At 38.1% G+C, this 20,077-nt stretch overlaps 1 long non-coding RNA gene across 1 annotated transcript in view; it reads right to left on the bottom strand.

Moving 5' to 3' along the window:
* Window positions 1-239: 239 nt before the first annotated feature.
* The window catches only part of LOC128490124 (uncharacterized), a 125,233-nt gene continuing 105,395 nt past the window's right edge, over window positions 240-20,077 (bottom strand). The window contains exon 3 of the long non-coding RNA XR_008353918.1: window positions 240-355. This is a non-coding gene — a long non-coding RNA (uncharacterized LOC128490124). The remainder of the gene's footprint in view (window positions 356-20,077) is intronic.

The raw sequence follows: 20,077 nt of genomic DNA on the forward strand, positions 1-20,077 counted from the left end.
ATCCTTGCACCAGCCCTGAGTGTAGCTTGGCTCATGCATGGAACTTAGACTGAGGTCCATCTACCCCACCACCAGTGGGAAAGTTCTCAGTTTTGCCAATGTTGTGTATAACACATAAAACACCACATCTTTGACAGCTAAATCAATACAGTTCCAGTAGTGTTAATATTCCGGACCAGCGTAAAAGGTTCACAATTAATTTTCACTTACCTTTGACAAGATTTTAGCACCAAGCAGATTTTTTTGTGGAATATGGGTCTCAACAAGTTTTCTTCTCAACAGAAAAATCAAATAATAGGAATAACTTCACGTAAATCGTCACAGCCCTATTATCACGCCTCTTTCTCTTCTTTATCTGTGGGATTAGACAAGGAGAATAGATTCAATACAAAATGATGGCTTGTGAGCAGGGCTTGTCCCCAACCAAACAAGCCTCTCTTAAATGCCACCATTGGCATAGACTTCTTGCGTGCGTTCCCTCTGCAGAGTATTTTGGTGCACCTCTGATAGATGCCAGACCGGCTTCAACAAATCATGGACATTTTATGCCTGAATCATCTGGTGCTAAGACAGGTTCCTTTACAAGAACCTAACAACAAGATGGATGATAATTTAACCTTTCACTGCACATATTTTCTATACACAAGAACCATTAGGGCCTATCAATGTGTCTACGGGTTTTAACTAAAATCTCCAGGTGCCCAAGAGAATGTGCAGGTTCCAGAATCATAGACCTTCAGCTAACGTGCATATTCTTCTACTTCTTTAAACAGACACGTGAATGATATCTTAACATTCTGATAAGTTAAGGTCTCTATAATGATTCTACATCAGACCTATAGGAACTTCACAATGGACTATTACAAAAGTATTTTCACTATAGAATTATGTGTTCCGTTACCAACAAATGTTGATTATATGCTATTATATTTTTATAGTAAATACAAACCATTACATACACATCTATGTGTTGTACAGAGCTGCAGTATCTGTGAGAGCTTCACAATCGTACAATAGTTCTCTCAAATCCTGGAGAGCCATAATGACTATCATCCTATTTTTAAAATCCAGATGGAGCTAAGGAAGGATATCTATTTTCAGCATATTTTATCATTATGGGAAAAGCGTAAGCTCAGAAATATTCTGGATTTCCTGTGAAGTAATTAAGAAACGGACTAGATCACTTTCTGGGTGCATGTTATAGGAATGCCAACACTGGCCTGTTCTATGGCTCGATGTTAGCTTCGTCTAAGACTGGGTGCTGCGGCGTGTGGTCAGAGGCTGGATGTGCTTGGGTTCATGCTACATAAGCATAAAAAGTCTACTCGATATCATTTTCTATGTTGTCCCAATAAAAGTTATAACTTGAGACTAAAGACTTCATCCCTCCTAAGGAGAGGCACTATAGAGGACCATAGCAGGCATCTATAGGAGTTCTCACGATCTCTGTGATGGACCTTCAGTGTCCTCTGGATTTTCATACATAGTCTTTGTCATGGACACCGTTGTCCATGTGTGACCACACTGCCCGTTTTTTTATGTTCCATCCAGCTTTGGATCCTAGATACTAGACTAGCCAGTCATAGAATAACTTTATTTTTTAATGAAGAGAGTTCGTAATATCTTGCTTATTATAAACTCCATGCAGTGACAGCTGTAACAGCAGCTGGAAGTCACCGGCACATGTCTTCATATTTTACTGAATGGAAGCATACTCAAAGGCTACATCATCTTAACTACGCAAAACCAGGCGCTTCAAGTTGCGATCTTACTTAAGTAAGCCTGCTTTCTTCAGTAGAAGCAGAAAGAGAAGTGGTTAAATTAAACTTAAGTCTCATTTTCTAACCCCCCCCCCCCAAAAAAAAGAAAGCATTTCTGTATTTAAATGCTAGAAAAGTGTTCCTTTGCATGATTAGATGAGGCATATACACTGTGCTGCCTTTCGCTCGGACACATTGGTAGTCCTATTTGAAAGCAGACATATCAATTGTACGTCACCAAAAATATAAAGTATAAAATAAAAAGTCTTGCTTATTTTATTCCCAGAAATTTATAACACAAACCATAATAAAAAGAAATGAGTGCTACTCAGTGTTATAGTATTTCGGTAAGTACCACACCACAAGTATACTTTTTTCCCCTTTCGTCTACAAATAGTCTCTTGCCAAGCCCAAGATATTATTTATTTAGTTTGGTGCAGTCGGTAAAGTCTTAGGAATCTTTTATAAGCCTCAGACTAAGAGTGAGTTGTTCTTCCCTACGAATCCATGTGTCATAGAACTGATAAATACTTAGCTAGTACACCGGACCACGAATTACCTTATTATATCGCCTTAATATATTTTGGTCTGCTTTGTGGTTATGTATCAGAGGAATTGTTAAAAAAAATTGGTAAGGTCAGAAAATATGTTTGGGAATTACAAAATGGAATACGTTTACAAAAGGGTGAATTGTTGGACAGTGAGGTTTACGTTGCTCATACCTACTCATTTTTTGCAGAAAAAAAGAGGTTTTCACTCCCATGGAAGTTTCTTTTTAAAGCAGGCTACATACTAGCTTAGAGACCCACCATGTTGGAAGGGCAAATGGGCGGGGCCTAAATATAGCCACTCCCACCCATAATCCTCAAGCAGATTTTAGACATGCTCCGTCCATCCCTTCTCATCTACCGCCAAGTGCTGACAGAATGGTAAAACCACTTTACCACCAATTAGACCAAAAGGAAAAATAGAGAGAGTGGACACCTGACTTAACTGATATGTTAACTCAACTTCTAATTTGAGTTGGCAGAGATCCCAGAACTATGCTGAAAGTCCAATTATTAAGGGATCTCTGGGATCTCTCAATAATTGGACCCTCCTAAGTGCTCTATAATCGCTAGTATTCTGGGATTTCAGCCAATTTAATAATTGGGCTCATCTCCATATTCTGGGATCTTAGCCAACTCAATAATTGTGCTGTCTTCAGTATTCTAGTATCTCAACCAACTCAATAATTGGGCTCACCTCCATATTTTGGCATCTTAGCCACCTCAAATTAGAAACCGGTCGCTTATCATTAACATTGATTGAAGTCTACTATTCAGAGAACTTTAAACAGTTACTGTGTCAGCATTTAGAGGGTTCAATGTCCTTGGTAGGCTTTATTTTTGCTTGACTGCCCTTGTGCTGTTGGATTATTTGGTTCTTGTACGGTGTCTACGTTTAGTTTAGTTAGGTCTGGTGGATGTTAGACGAAAGATTTTATGGTCTGCGCATAAAAATTGAATCTCGATTGAATGCGCATCTCATTGAATAGCTTTCAGGGAAGGGTTTTCAATGGTTTCAGTCAGGCCATTGAATCGCATACTGTGTTATTTTTTACACCATTGCGGCCAATTAAGGTTTAATCGGGTCATTGAATCGGTTTTCTTTGCCCAAAGACAACTGCGACTCCTTATGTCTTCATGAATGTTTTTGAATATTTACCATACAGTGTATCAGGGACAACAGACGGACTGCTGTTACATGGTAATGCTTATTAAACTGAAAATAAAGTCTACAGAACCTAATATCAAAGAAGGTTCATGAAACTATTCGACGACTACCAAGACGATGCATCTGAAGAACAAATAGTTTGCGTTGTCTATATTACACGTTGTATGTGGAATTAAAATTCCTGTCCAATGCTGTAATCTTTCTGTGCATTGTAGATAACAGAGTGACCTAGTGTGTCAGTAGACCTCTTGGGTGATAAATTAACGCTAAGTATGGTGAGCTTAATGTTTTAAATTTATACAATAATTATGATGCCTCCCCCCCCCAAAAAAGACTGCACCAGCTATTTAAAGCAAAAAGTGATACTTTTATAAACAACGTGTATGGTGGAATGGCAATGGATCATAGATAATCATACATTTATCTTCCAACGGAATCTTTGCTTGTACTTATAAAGGAGACATTAACAGTTGATGACAGTGGGCTGGTAGCATTCATGCAAGATGGTTGTAATCTCTCTTTCCAGGTCAACTTAAAAACAACTAATCATTATGATGGACTCCCACTGAGACGAGTCCTTCCAGTACAAAGAATGTTCGCTTTTACCTTTTATCTATGCATGTGGCTTTTAACTATTTTGCCAGCTTTACAACCCATGGAGCCAAGAACAAGATAACGGCCACTTGCCCCCTATTCTTCTGCAATTCCACTGTTTGAAGCAAAACACCAGGCATCTGATGTCTTTATTACGGAAGGTGCTGGCGCTCTGAAAATAAAATGTAATATATTGTTAGATATTCATTGGCTGGGTGTCTGAGTTTGCTCCTTGGTTGCATTAGCCTTGGCTGAATATCCCTGGTTATGTGTACCCGTACTTTTAAATTTGAGACATATTTCATCCAGTTTAATCAATTTTTATAATTTTAGATACTGGGTCGCCAGTCCAGCTGCATTTTAATATCAGGTACCCCTATGAAAGGCACCCATTCTTCACTGGGGGAGATAACTTGACGATGAGGAAACATTATGCAGATCCTAATGCTCATACCTGGGAACTCTCTGGGTTTTCTTTATAGTCTCCGGGTGAATCTTCGCTTCCCTGTTTCTCTGGCTCAGTTTGCTCTGTTTATAGGTTGTGGGAATGTCATTTGGACACGCCCACTCCCCAGCCTGTCCCCCTCCTATTTCCCTAGCCACACCCTTATTGATGGCGAGCCCCACCCCTCGCTTAGTGACCCTCATTAAAAGGGAGGGCTCACAGTGGCCTGAGACGAGAAGTTCCCAGGTATGCTAATGTTATATGCTCTGATTATATCGCTGTCTGATGTGAAATGTTTGTTTGTATTAAGGCACACTCAATGGAGTGATCCAAATTCTTCAAGGACAGCTAAAGCCAGAAGTATGACCGTTGGCTATGCCACCCATGGCATTGGGAACCAGAGGGGAACTTGCCTGTACTTGCCCCCACTCGGGCCAAAAGTTGCAAGCCCTCTCCTCTGGTGGAGTATTGGAAAGCAGATGTTGTATACTGCATTCTGAGCTTAAATTGTGGCCTTTATGGTATAAACTTTGGGGATTCCGTCACTCTACGTGGCCATATATTGCTTAGCCGCCACTATATGTCATTTGGTTTCTTGACTGTTGGTCTTACCGTGCCATACCTTGTGAATGTGGACTATACACTTTTAGCTGGGGCCCCACGTGTTTTTCATGAAGGACATTAATTACAGTTAAGGGTTATACTTTTTTTTTTCTTTGTTATTATTTGATTATATGTAGTTAAACGATTTAATTCCTCCTTTCCCTTCAACACTAGCATAGAAAATCAATAGCTTTAATAGAATCCTCTGCATCATCCACCACCTCTTACTTACATATAATGCAACACTAGTACTGGAAAACCAAATGGACTGTAATTTGTCATTGTGTAACATCATCTTGTTCCTATAGAAAGCGGAACTTCAGATGTAATGTATTTTTAACCCTTTGAACGCCAAAAGGAAGTAACATGTGGCTGTGTTGTGCTCATTAGCAAATAAATGTAGAAGTTATTTAAGAAAATTGTATTTACATATATATTCTTATATTTTCTGTATGGAATATATATGGTTATTTAACTACAATTGCTTCGAGTGTACATTTGCTCTTGTATAAAAACATTGCGACCTAATTTTAGTATACAGAGAAAATTCTGTATCTCTCTCCAGAAAAGGGAAGGGAGATTTAAACACATAAATAAAAAAGCAAATAAAAATGGATGTTAAAAATATTTATAGCATAAATTATGAATGAATGGGAGCAGAATCTTTTTTTTTTTTACAAATAAATGGCAGCGATGTGTGGAATGTCGGCACAAGGACACGTCTGTGATAACCCTTATGGTGATGACCCTGACTACAGCCATAACATTACACTTTGTTGTATATACACAGCTACACACAACCCCTTTAATCGTGAAAACAAAAAGTGTATTGTAGCACATTTATTTGATAGCACTGATTATCACAAGGCTCGAAGCTGTCTAATTCCCAACGTTGTGTAAAAATAATTTTTAAATGGGTCCAAGAAATAGCCATAATATGAACACTGCAGGAATGTAAACACACAAGTTATTAGAAGTCAATGGAAATGGACGTATTACGGAATCTTAAGGACATACAGAGCAAAGCAATTACAAGACAGGCATAAGCGACTCCATTGTCCATAACTGGGTTTGTGTTAAAGGGACAGTTAAATCTCATAATATAACCTACAATGTGTTATAATCAGGGCCGTACAGGCACTACATTTAGCCAATGTATTTAAAAATACATCACCCCTGGGTAGCTTTTGGATCCCAGAATGTAGTCCATAAGTTGATTCGAGAAGGTCCTGAGTTGGTGGAAGCATAGGACCTTGTTTTCCTCATTCAGAGATACCACCTCTTAAGGAGCCCTCAAGGGTCTTTTAGTTTCGCACATAAACAGGCAAACCAACAGTGTGTTTTAACAAATTCACTAAACTCCAAAAGTGGAATCTCAAAGACACTTGTGACTATTGAGAGGGGAAATAGTCTTCTGGGCCAAACTATGGCCGAATGAGTGGCCCTGGCATTTTAAGACCGCATTATCCCACCCCGCCACCCCCAAATTTCAGGTGTCCACTCACTGTCCACCCGAATAACTTTCCCTTCTGCCTTAAAGACAGCCCTGCTTGGGAAGTATTCACAAAGACATGTGGCTTGGTACAGTGAATCTCTTGTTCCCCCTACTTTGCCCTGAATTCTACCCGCTCCCCCCCAGATGCCCCACTGCTTTAAGGCTTATCTCATTCATAAGCAAGACAGTATGCAGTCCACGTGCTGACCATGAGTGGTTAGCGTGGGGAGGACAACGTCTCTTGTTTACTAAAAAAAAAAGGATGCGGAGATGAACTTTTTAGATTTTGAGCAAAAGAGGAAGGATTGTAGCATTTAGGAGAATGTATACCTAAAAAAACGCAGATGAAACAAAAGAAGGATATGGTGGCTTTCCAGTGACAAAACAGAATATGTTCAACAGCTGCTAACCAAAAATAGGAGGTTAGTGATGAGAAATCGGTTCAAGTGAAAAAATAACATGGAACTAATGTAGAAATAACAGATATATCAAAACTTTAGTGTTGTAGATATAAAGACAACAACATCCCATCGCCGTATTCAATTATTTCGGTAAATTCTCGTTACGCAGGTGGCAACAGCCTATGAAACATCTTCTTTCATTAACTCAGACTACACTAAATCATCTCGGTAGGTTTTAAACAGATTTCTACAATGCATCATTCCACATTCTAAATTGCTAACCTGACATAAGTATTTATGTGGTTTGTGAATCAGGACAACGATTTATTCATCAATTACAGCTCCGGTACATCAAATATACATGTAATTAGAAATGAAAGAAAAAAAAATCCCCCCTGCTGCTGCTGTTTCATTGTCAGAATCTATTTTGAGTGTTTTTTGGGCAGATTTTAATATATATATATTTTTTATACATGCAAAACCCAACTTCCAGTAAGACCCAAAACCAAGTAGCTCTGTTTTCTGCAAATAAAATAGCGTAATCTTTAATTCAGTAATTCTTTCCTCATGTTCCTCTTCTGACCCCATCTTCCTGGTTTCCTATCGCTGTTCCTGTTTCCTCCCTCTGCATTTTTAAAAGAAATCTGTCGGTGGGGAAACGAGAAGCTTGTGATTTAAGTAGGAGTGATCTGAAGCCGTACAGTTTACATATTATATTAGGATGTAAGAAAACTGAACTTTGTTTCCTAAAGCACTGATCAAGCCTGACAACAGAGACACGCTGTGTTTAATAGTTTTGGCCCCGGAATAATGTATTGTTTTTGTACATCTGGAAAACTTAAATATAGTTGACTTGTAGACACCACCCAGTAGACTATCTTTGGTAAACTAATCTCCCAACCGTTCCTGGCCATACCTTGTCACATTATATAACATGCGTTATATCGATCATCTCTTTGGATGATGTAAGATTACAAGTATAGCACGTTTGGTGATGCAACATGTCAAGATCACCTAAAAGAATAAATAAATATGGTTCAGAACCTCCAGACGTTCTTATCATCTATGGGGAACTTCTTTATGGGTAATAGGGTAGTCAAGATTTAAAAAGTGAAAACAGGTAGGCCACATTTTGGAACAAAATATTGGTTCTTCTTCCGTCTTCTGGAAAAGACGGCGTTTAAGAGATGGAGGGTAACATTTTTGGGGGTTGTGTGAAGGCTACAGCTTTTAGTCCAACACAAACTCTAAGGTCACCGGCTCCTTTTGCTATTATATACATGGAATATTTGTAATTATTAAGAATGTCTTTAATAATTAAAAAAATATATATTTTAGAATACTGCATTCCTAATGTGAAAATAAAATATGGGGAAAAAAATTCTAAAATAAAACTTTTACATAATACAATAAAGGCCATTTTGATATTAATAAATTAATAAAATATAGATATTTTGTTAGTATTCATTATTTACTTATAATAATTTTATAATGTTTTAAATATAGCATTTGTAAAAATTATTAAACCTCCAGTGCTTCAAAGAAAAGAATGTGTAACAGTAACAAGTATTTGTGTTTGGGAAATGCCCCTAGAATCTATTGAGTCTGGAATCAATCACTCAACCTTTAAGAGTGGTGCTTTTGAGAAATAACGAAAACATGGCTTACTTAACTGTGCAGCAAAAAATACCACATTATATTAATTAGTAAGGAGTGCTGAAAAGGGGGCAGTGACCATCACTGGGATAAAATAATCCCGAATACCGAAAATTAGGGTATCAATGGTTCAGGTTTATTGGTCTCCATTGTGCTTCTGGATTAAAATATGTGTATTTACGTATTTCTGTGTACGACATTTACTTTTTTGCGGTCTTTGAACTTGTGCTCTCTGACCTCGCTTTGCCCACTATTCTAGAGTCTTTGTGTACTGTCTCCCAAAGTCGATCTAACAAATATTCCTAGTTCTGCTTGTGTGGTTGGTAAGACGAAACATCAAAAGGTCCACTGCAAGAACTTGTAATTTGAAATACATAAGAAAATAGGTTTTGTTGGATTGAAAGATTATGCGTTTATGACACAGCAAACCCATATCTTCATCTCCCGTGTGTGTGTGTGTGTGTGTGTGTGTGTGTGTGTGTCAAAAGTGCTTACTGGAGAAAAGCTAAAGATAAAGGCAACATAAGACAGACAAAATGGAGCTGAAGTATATATTATCTATTGTATGGCGCTACGGAATATGATGGCACTATACAAAACAATAAATAACAATATAACACAGGTAGAATGTTAGCATTATGGAAGAGCAGGTAAACCTAAAGAGGGATCCAAGAAACATAAATAAAAATCAGGAAGGGGGCAATATGTAGATGAGAGGAAGGAAAGTAGGCGCAGCATGTAAAGAGAGTGAAGGGAAAAGAAAAAAAGTGAGGGAGAGAGGAAGAGAAAATTGCTGAAAAAAGAGAGAAAGGTACGTGGAAGGATTAGCAGGAACGACGCACAGGATACCATATTCTTTTCTCCTATAAGGCAAAAGGAAGAAGTAGATAAAGACTGGTAATAAGGTCAGGTGGCAACAGATTGAGGTAACTAAGTTCTGAGTAAATTGTTGGCAGAATATAAATAAAAGATGAGAATAATAACAAAAACGATATGGAGTATGGGAATGGAGGAGTGGAATGAAGGAGGAATACCTAAGATGTAACTGTGTCCCGACAGGACCAGTTCCAACCCGTAGCTAAGGACAGTACTTCAACACCTGTCTACTCTTTTTACCGGACACCCCGGACCAGAGAGGCGAGAGGTTCTGAAAAGGATGGATAATCCCAATCAAAAAAGTGGCCAATATATTTAGTAATTACACCACATTTACTAGAAATTGAAGGTCAATTAACATTTCTTTACTCGTGTTAAATTGTGTGTTAGAAGGAAATGGCTTCTACTCGAGGGAGCTCAGAACTTCTGCATCATTTCTTCTTTGTGGAAGGAGCGGATTTTTCCTTCTGAATCTATCCTTTACGATTGTATCGGTCTGTCTAGCGAGCTCTGTAAGGCATATGTATTTATGTGACACGGTGACTTCACAATCAAACATTCCCATATTTTAAAATGAAGTCTAGCCAGTTTCATTTCCTATACCGTCTGGGAGTCTTTTCATAGAAAACTTTTCTTTTTTTTTTTTCTAGTTCTTTAAAGACAATATATATATTTCATTTCTGTGCTTTACCCTCTACGAACAAGAGGGCATAAAAGGAGAAACCTGGCTTAAGTCATGAGCAGGGCACTCCGAAGGTCAGATTCTTTCTAAATGAGATCATATCCTTTCGCTATGAGGAACTCCTTTTCATCAGACACTGAACTACATAAATATATACAAGCATATTAAAGCTTAGACTTCATTATGAAGACATACTGTAATTATACTACAAAGGGCTGAGTGACAGGGTATCATCTGCCAGCTACCAAGGGTCTGGCTGTATCAGAGGGTTTCCCACATCGACTGCCTTCTTTTTCTGGATGAAAGCTGTCTCCAGAGAGAGTGAAAAAAAAAGTCTTTACCCCGACTCGCCTTTCTCGCTGAATGTGGTCGGAATACTACACTCTGCGTCAGTCTGAAGTTATGACAAGTCAAGCTGGGAGATGACTGTCGGAGAGAGACAGGGCGAACGGCAAGTATGAATACGAGTCGCTGGCATTCACCTTGGCTCAATAGATGTTTTTTTTCATTTAATAAGGTTTTTTATTTAATCATAATGGGGATTCTTGAACAGAAGAGAGAATCCGAGAGCAGTAGGCTTTTAAGAACATTATTTTGAGAAGTTTTAAGGGAAATTCATGCCTATTTATGCTTCTTAATATCAGTAAATCGGTAAACCGAGCAGAGATTCAGTGACAGAAAAGGGAGGCATCAACATCTGGCTCAGCTCATCAGGACAATAGAGATGCGAGCCAAGTCAGCTTTAATGTCACGTCCCCTTCAGCCACGTGTGGCTTGGTGAGTGGGGCTTCGACTCGGCTGGCTCACCCGTGTTTAGTGTCAAGCTTTGTTGAGTTAGCATTGACAGGTTCGGGAAATTAGCCCAGTCCATCAGGAGTATCTACTCATGGATGTATGCAATCACTTGGAGTACACTTAAATGTGCTTCTAAGTCTTTTCTCCCATGGGTCTGGTATCTGAGATGGAGCCAGTGGCACTGCTGGGTCAAAAAGACTTGGGAGTCATTGTAACTCAGGTACCATATGGAAGCATGATAGGTGCGCAGGGAAAGTAGGTAGAACTTGTCTAAGCTAAGAGGAGCACCTGCTCTGGTTGTATTCATTATATTACTATGTTTATTTTTGTTTTACCAGTATTGGATTAAAAATACATACAAAACCCACATTGTGTTGAGTTTGTTTTTTAAACAGTTCTAGTTGTTGCATAATATGTTTTCAGACACTTGGACATTAGTTGTGTATTCAGTACTACTGGACAATCCCTGATTCGTAATCATACTGCCTCTTAGTACAGAATATAATGGTTCTGCCTTAATCACACAGCCAGACCCTTTAATGAAAGTCTAAGGAGAAGCAGACTTTTTTAGGGTTACCATAAAGAATCAGCTCAGTGTGGGGTTTGAGGAGGGAATGTCTCGCAAAATATCACATGACCGACAACAATGGCCGCCTCCAGCTCTGCAGACTAGCAGAGCAATATAAGCTAAAACCAGTTTTTCCTCAATGTTATCCTCAATTGCTGTATACGGTACTGGATATTATGCTCAAGCAGAACATATTTTTTTCCCCTTTTAATATAATAAGCTATTAAAATGTAAATTATGGTTGAATAAATTGGTTTAAACTAGCACTGTGACCACAATTTAAACAAGCTATCAACTGCGGATTTCCATATACACTTCCCATCTAACCTAAATAACGTAAATTACAGCTGTGAGTTGCTTTGGAACAGGGAGATAAGCGTCTCCCCCAGTAGCGATCTCTTTTACTCTGTCTTTTACTCAAGTCCCCAAGTTTTATACAGGTAATAAAAAGAATAATTACTTACACACTGACAAACTCAATCTTTATGACCACAAATGTAATTTTTTGCAAAAACAATAAATTACAGTAGGAATATTTTAAGGAATCTTTTAGCTTTCTATAAGTATCTTCCAATTAACCTGTAATGGACTTCTTTGACCAATGGTGGCCATAAGTAGCTGCTTAATCTGGTATGGTAGTACCACATTTGTGGATGCATAGTGAAACAGGGAGCTGCAGGTCATGATGTCATAACCCAGTGCTTCATCATTTTCTATTAACATGCTGACTATCTGGAACAAGTAAAAAACAAGATGTGCCTCCAAATAAAATCTAGAAACCAAACTTGTAAGGATTTACTAATGCAATTAATCATGTTCATATGAGTCACCGCTATCTAAACATGGATTTTAGGTCAGAAGGACTGAAGTTGAAAGACTCAGACCAGATATGTATGGAATAAAAGGTTCAGCTCCAGATTGTGTGACCTTGAGAACACAGATTCCCCAAAATTGCTGTAAAACCCCTAAAACTCTACAGTGTTTTCTGGATGTTTCCCAATATATTGAATAGCCAATGATATACTATATATTTACCAAAAATGGATCACAAGGAGTGTTAAAAAAATATTTATGATTAATTTATATAGTCCTGAAGTCTCATTAAACACTCTTTAAGGATTCTAAAACAAATATGTTTTATTCTGTAAGATTCAACAGCCCAACTGGATGTCTCATTTAAGATGATTTACGTCCTCTCTAAAAAGTCCCTGAAGAAGGTCACGCAAATGTTTCCTATCAAGAAAAATAAGAAGGAGCCAATCCACAGACTTTCACAACACATGATACGGTACACATTTTGTTGTGTCTTTAATCACATAAAGTTATTTCAAAAGAATACTGGCTGTGAATACCACGGGTTCTCTGTATACGCCAAGAAAAAAAGGCTTTATAAGCTTTTCCAATATGATAAATCATTTTGTAATTTGTGTAATACATTCACAAGTATTTCCAGGTATGGGAATATATATAGAATTATATTTTGCATATTTCCAGCTGCCTGGGGGAAGCAATTTCCCATCGCAATCTTGACTTCCTGTATGCCCTACAATGGCCTGCTACTGTTAGCTATTGTTGAGCTAAAACAGCCATCAGAGTATTTGGCCCAAGTGGAAACACATTTCCCATTATAAATTATGCATTTGAATGAAGTGTAACTATAAAGTAACCCTTCTCAAGTTGCATATATATTGAAGAAAGCGGCTGCTATGATGGTCAATTGCTCAGGAGGTCCATGCACTCCTCAGCTGGTAGGCCCTATCTTCCTCATTCCATAAGGCTTTTGACTTCTTGAAGGCCCTTTCCAACTGTGTGAACCCTAGTTCAATGTGTCGTGAGATGAGTGGCCTTCCAACGCAAGCTTCATGTTTAAGGTTTCATTGGCTTTGAGCTTCCTCAGGATGGTGTCTCACATTAAGCCAACCATCTTGTCATGATTTTTGGACGCAGGGAAAGCATATAGCTCAGACCATTATATATCAGCTCATCAAAAGAAAATGTCCTACATCAATGGGAAGTGCTACATATTATTTTCAACATATTTCAACACGGTTGGCTTCATTTAAAAGTGTAATTACATAATAACCACATGGCTTGTGAAATCCTTTGGTAGTTATTGTGAACACGTTTTGCATAATTCTTTTAAAGAATTGCTTGTTACTAAACGCAACATTTCACTATGCCAAAGGTTAACTTTGCACATTGTAAAACAAGCTCTTGTACTTTCTTGTTCTTGCATATAGGAACCACTGCTCTAGAACACAGAACTGTGGCCAATGATATAATGGACACTCTTCTATCAAGGAATTCACTCATATAAGGCAAAATATGTGACAGTTATTACTCTGCCTCTGCTTGTCTAACTCCTACGGTGGCTTTTATTTGAACTGTATGGCTTATTCTTGTTAAATATTTTATTTAAAGAAACATGGAGAGCCAGTTAAAAAACAAAACATATTAAAACATTTTTACATGTTGCCAACCAGCCCAGATAAAGTACTGCCCTGCAGTATGAGGGGTATATAGACTTATGGAAGGGAACCAATTAGTTAGCTATACATTCCCCATACTGCAGGGCAGCTCTTTATCTGGGCTGGTCGGCAACATGTAAAAATTATGTGTATCCTGGAAAACATGGCCAAGGTGGTCACCCTACCCTGGAAGAGTCCCCTGGACACATATTAAACACTTATAGGTCTATTTCCCCAAAATCCACGTTAAAGTTCAGTATAATAAATACATGAATGTAATGGAATAAAATAATCAATATACATGTATTAGAAATCCACCTTATATCCAAAACATTTTTTTTTTCATGATCAGTATGATTATTCATCCTCCTTTCTGTCCTCTGTCGTTAGGTTTCTGATTAATGTTGATTGGCTTAAGCCAACGTCAGGGTGCCAAATTGATAAGAAGATGCTAGTTGTGCTACCAGCTTCCCTAAGGTAAAATAACCAATTCATTTTATACTAATACATTCAAAGCAATGAAACTGACAAATGTGTCAATCTCCCTTCAAACCTAAAGGTAAAGAGCTTTACTTGATGATCTGCAGTATACACCTACTATTTGCTGCAAGAAAAATAAATGTATGGCAAAAGACGTAGAGATCCCTGATAAAGAAGAAGTAGAGATTCACGATAAAGAAGAAGTAAAGAACCTCGATAAAGAAGAAGAAGAAGTAGAGATCTCAAATAAAGAAGAAGTAGAGAACCCCAATAAAGAAGAAGTAGAGATCCCCGATTAAGAAGAAGAAAGAGTAGAGATCCCTGTTAAAGAAGAAGTAGAGATCCCTAATAGAGAAGAAGTAGAGATCTCCAATAAAGAAGTAGAGATCTCCGATAAAGAAGTACAGATCCCTGATAAAGAAGAAGTAGAGATTCACGATAAAGAAGAAGTAAAGAACCTCAATAAAGAAGAAGAAGTAGAGATCTCAAATAAAGAAGAAGTAGAGAACCCCAATAAAGAAGAAGTAGAGATCTCCGATAAAGAAGAAGAAAGAGTAGAGATCTCCGATTAAGAAGAAGTAGAGATCTCCGATAAAGAAGACAAAGAAGTAGTAGAGATCCCTGGTAAAGAAGAAGAAGTAGAGATCTCCGATAAAACTGGAGCATGGAGCCAATCAGTGGTCAAGGGCTCATAGTGAACTGTGATACTGGGACAACCCCACCTCATCATCCTTAAAATCATTTCACATGAACGATGCTTAATTAAATGCCGACTACATCTTAGCACCCAAGATAGCTCCATAGTTTATCTGTTGTGTTTACCTGGACAGAAAAAACCTAGGAAGAGCACAAAAAAACTTTTTATCTGCATAACCATAGCAGCAAGATCAGAAAAGGTAAGTGTGCATCAATCGTGTAGCCATTCTAGTTCTGAAATATGTTTTTCTTAGTTACAGTTGGTATATATATGTAGACTTTACAGCAATGTACGTCTATTTATTTTACAGTCTTTCCCTAACCCTCTCTTGTACCTGCTTTCTATTATTTCAACCCACCTTAATAAATCCTAGTCTATCCTTAATGAAGAAAATATCCTTAAACTCTAGCCTCCTACAGAGTATCCCCAGAGCGAACACTCTCAAATGATTTACGGTTAGTTTCCAGTTAAACAGGTGAGCAGGAGCTTAAACACAAATTCTCATATATAAAACGGGCAAGTGAAGATATTTCCCACACACAAACTGTAGTAATATGTTTTTCTTTGCTTTTTTATTTGAATCTCGCCATAAAGAGCTCACATCAATTTTACTAGCCCGAAAAATGGAACACTTAATGCAAGGAAAGTCAAAACAGCATATGGTCTTTAAAATGGGCCCTGTCTGAAATGTTCTCGAAAAATGTAAGCAGTAAAGCAAAACAAAGCAAAAAAAAAAAGAGTAAAAGTGAGCCCCATTATATACACCTGCTAAGGCCTAACACCTCTACGTCTGCGTTTGCAAAAGACATTAAAATTGTAGCCAACCTTTTAAATTTATTGTATTTGAAAAACCGAAGGGTAGAACCCTCACTTAAACCTAACATCTGAAGAGAAAATATTTATACTGTAGCTCACAATTACCATGTTGCCATTAAAAACATATTTTTATGGACAAGTAAAATGTTTTAGGTTGATTTTGTGCCAGTGTACATTAAGAAAAGGTTGATTCGATCTTAGGAGGCTTAGGCTTGGTGTAAAAACAAAGATGGCGCCCTCCAGCACCGGTCTCGGTTTCTACGTAATAAGAGGCCTGTTATCTTCATGTATCCTCTGAAATGTATGGCACCAAATTGTATCTTTTAAACAATGGACGCACCAGACTTCCGGGGTTCCTGCTAACCTTCAGCTGTGAGGAATAGTTCTAATCATTTCTTCCATGGCATCACCCACACTCAATTATTTCCACAGCATTCCCTGTCCAGAAGCAGCTAGCCACGTGGTGGCCTTTAGGGCTAGCCATGCCTTCCTGGTAGAGCGCTATGCCTGGATATCTGAAAGCATTGCTAGCAATAAAGCTAGGCTTCACATTTCAGAAGATAAAAGGAGCGCTGTCTAGTTTCCTTTCCATTAAACAGGCAGACGTTCCGTTCTTTTCTAAGGTCACTTTGTCTGTGACGTGGAATGAATAAGGTAGGCTTATGGCTCACTGGGTTATTCACTTCTGTACATTAAAGGAATCTCCCTTAAAATGTTGTGGTGACATCACCAGTTGTCCCCCATAGAAACCTAATTTTTAAGTTTTTTGTTCTTTTTTATATATATATATACATTTTTTGACAAACCTTTTTTGTTGAGGTCTTACATGGTGAGTGCAGCGATCCACATATTATTAGACAACGAGTCAAGGTTTTATATTGCGTATATACCCAAATTAGACCCGCTATTTTTAATCATCAAAGACCTGCCATGGTAGCCCGTCTTGTGGAATCAGTAACATTGAACTGTTTGTAGGTAATAGCAAATGAAAGAACAAATAATAAAACCTATATTTTGAAAATGGAGTAACCCCATCTCTTCTCGCTCTGATCCTCCTGCCTACAGATCAAATAACTAAAAAGTCTCCCCACATGATACAATCTTATAATGAATAAAGACCCCCACCCAAACCATTATATATATGAAAGGATTCAACCCACCACACACACACACACATACGAGTGCCTCCTGCCTTTGTGATCACTGGTAGAAGGACCATCTAGGACTCTAGTGGTGTCTGTACAGACCCCGTAAGACTTCTCGTAGATCGAGGGGTCCATTCGGCAGTCTCACTGATAATACGACAGGAAATGAATGCCCCAACTTCTAAATCCTTTGAAATTGAACAGGAAGAGCTATTACCCTTATTATGATTATAAGTTGCTTTAGCGCTATGGGACCGGGTACAATGCCCTGTTAGAACCTGTTAATGGCCAGAGCTCTCCTCATCTAACATACTGTATGTTCACACTGCTTTATTCAAGGTACTGAGATTATAAACAAAGCCTGTGATGCTGTGAAATATAAACACTTCCAAACCTTTACGGAACTTAAGAACTTATAAAGGGGTGAGTATAGAACTATCAGGAAAGTTTTAGATGGACATAAAACCTGACTTCTTCCTGTCTCTTTCATATATGTTGCCAGGATGTACTGTTTCCTGTTAAAATGATCTTTCCATAATGTGATATATCTCACTAAGTAAATGGAAGTGGTCATTAATGTCCAGGAAATTACACGGCATTGTTGCACGTCTCCTACTCCTTTTCCTTCGGGAAAAATATCTTTCAGTAGAGTCTTGTCTGCAAGGAGTCTATGATTTGCAGCGATGATTGCTCTTTTCCTGATGCAACAGTTACAAACACATTGACATTACACATACAAGAACACAACATTTATAATTGGTTTACAACTTTTTGTGCCATGATCATTACCCCTCAGTTCACATACCATGGTAAACATGGACATGAACAACGGTCCATCAGAGGGTTTCTACTTGATAACAATTTAATAGAAGGTGATTCCTCTCTTCTGCGTCTTCATCTACTTGCATGTGGTCTTGCTTGACATCGAATCTAAGAATTGTTCCAGTTACCCACCGACATTATGTACCTGTTATAGGTTGGAGACCCTTAGAATCTTTTTGGCACAAAGTCCTGCCAAAGGTTATTTCTCTTTCAGAACTGTCCTGTTACAGCCAGGTGGTGTTCAGGAAGATTAAAGAAATATGGCGTTAACCAAATAGGTAGACACAGGCACATGTATCAAATTTGTTATCATATATGTTTTTTATTATACGTAAAAGTACAGATTAGGTAGGTGGGATCTCAGGACTTCTACCCATATGTTAAAGACCACAGAAAGTGCATTCAAATACGTAACATACTTAAGTGAGACACATAAGTGAGACATACTTAGAATATTAAGTGTCCTTCAAAAATATGTGCATAGAGTTTATATACTATTTAAATTCCCCTTACATTCCTTACATTATGTGTAGATATTTTGTTAAGTAAACCTGTGTGGCATTTTATAGCTTAATGTCAAACTTTTTCATTTCTCGTGGTTTAATGAGTTCCCAACCTAAATATGAGAGTACAGACAGGCCACATTCAGCATCCACCAACGTGCCATGATTGTTTAGTGAAATAAACCTGTTTGGAGAGTGATGAACAGAGAGGGTGGTCTTTTTATTTAGGATTAAAGGTCAGTGGTGGGGCAACGTGGCTGCTGACACCATGTTTGACACCAGAATAAATAGTCTTCTTCATTTGAGGCCACATAGCCCTTTAATCTTCGTGAATGAACATTACAACTAAGATTAAGCGGCAAGTCGATTTGTCATGAACGGAGATTTTCGGGTTTTCTTAAGAAACTGTGCCGAAGCGCATATTCAGGTTAATGTGTGTTCAGGAGAAAAAGAGAGTGCATTGGCTAAAAATAAACCGTGGCCCTACATCCCTGCATCTGTTTCCTGAAAGCTATTATCTGTTTCAACGTTTAAAGTCCAGATGGGGAATATTTAAGCTTCAGTTCACCTTCAACAAAAACACCCCCTTCCCCAATTAGGAGTTTCGCTACTCCAGTGGTGGATCTCTTAATGAATATTATCAGGTGGGTATTCCCCACAGAATGTTTTTCTATCGACAAATTACCGCGTCCTTTGTGTTGCACATTGCTAAGCGTTAACAATGGAAAAACCTGTAGATGGTTATGTCTTACGCTGAAGCCTACTCAATGAGTCAACTCTATCTTTTCATATTGCATGCCGTCCCACACTTGAATTTTTACCATACTATGCCTATTCAGTAAATTGGTTCTTTGGTATGGGAGGAAACAGTACTTTTATACATTTGGAAAAAAAAAAATCATTTGGTGTAATTAAAAGGTATTTACCAAGGAGTGTCTACTGGACTCCACTAACATAGCTTGGTTCAATTTGTAATTATAGCAAACAGAAAAAATGGCAGATTGTTACACTACAATGATTTACTTGTGTAAAGAGTTGTGATCCACAAATTATAATTAAATCTAGTGTTAAAAACATCTATAGCTGGGCAAGCCACCACTGCTTCAAGCCCAATGTCTAGATGGCCCAGTTCACAAGCTGTCTCAAACCATCCAAGTTTCCTTCTGTTGCCAACAAGTTCAGCTTGACTCCCTTGCAGCTCTATAACCACTTTGCAGTTGCTACTTTTTATACAAAGATGTAACTGGGAGGGCATTTGCATATTTTCCATAAGGCACTTATCCGAAGCACCACAATTTTGAAGGTGCTACAAGAAGACAACCAGATATGACCTAGTCCTCGCACTTTTACCCACCCACTTTCCCACCAATAAGTCTATTGGGTTTATGTATAAACAGAACCATCCCATTACTTGGATAAATGCTCCTTTCTGTACATTACTTGTATAATATAGATATTGTGGTAAACAATAGAATGTCTCAGTCTTAATCGCCCATACTAATGAAAGTCTCTGAGGGATGAAACACCATACACAACAGTTTTGACAGTAACTCAA

The sequence above is a fragment of the Spea bombifrons genome, chromosome 4, assembly GCF_027358695.1.
Source record: "Spea bombifrons isolate aSpeBom1 chromosome 4, aSpeBom1.2.pri, whole genome shotgun sequence".
NCBI lineage: Eukaryota > Metazoa > Chordata > Amphibia > Anura > Pelobatidae > Spea > Spea bombifrons.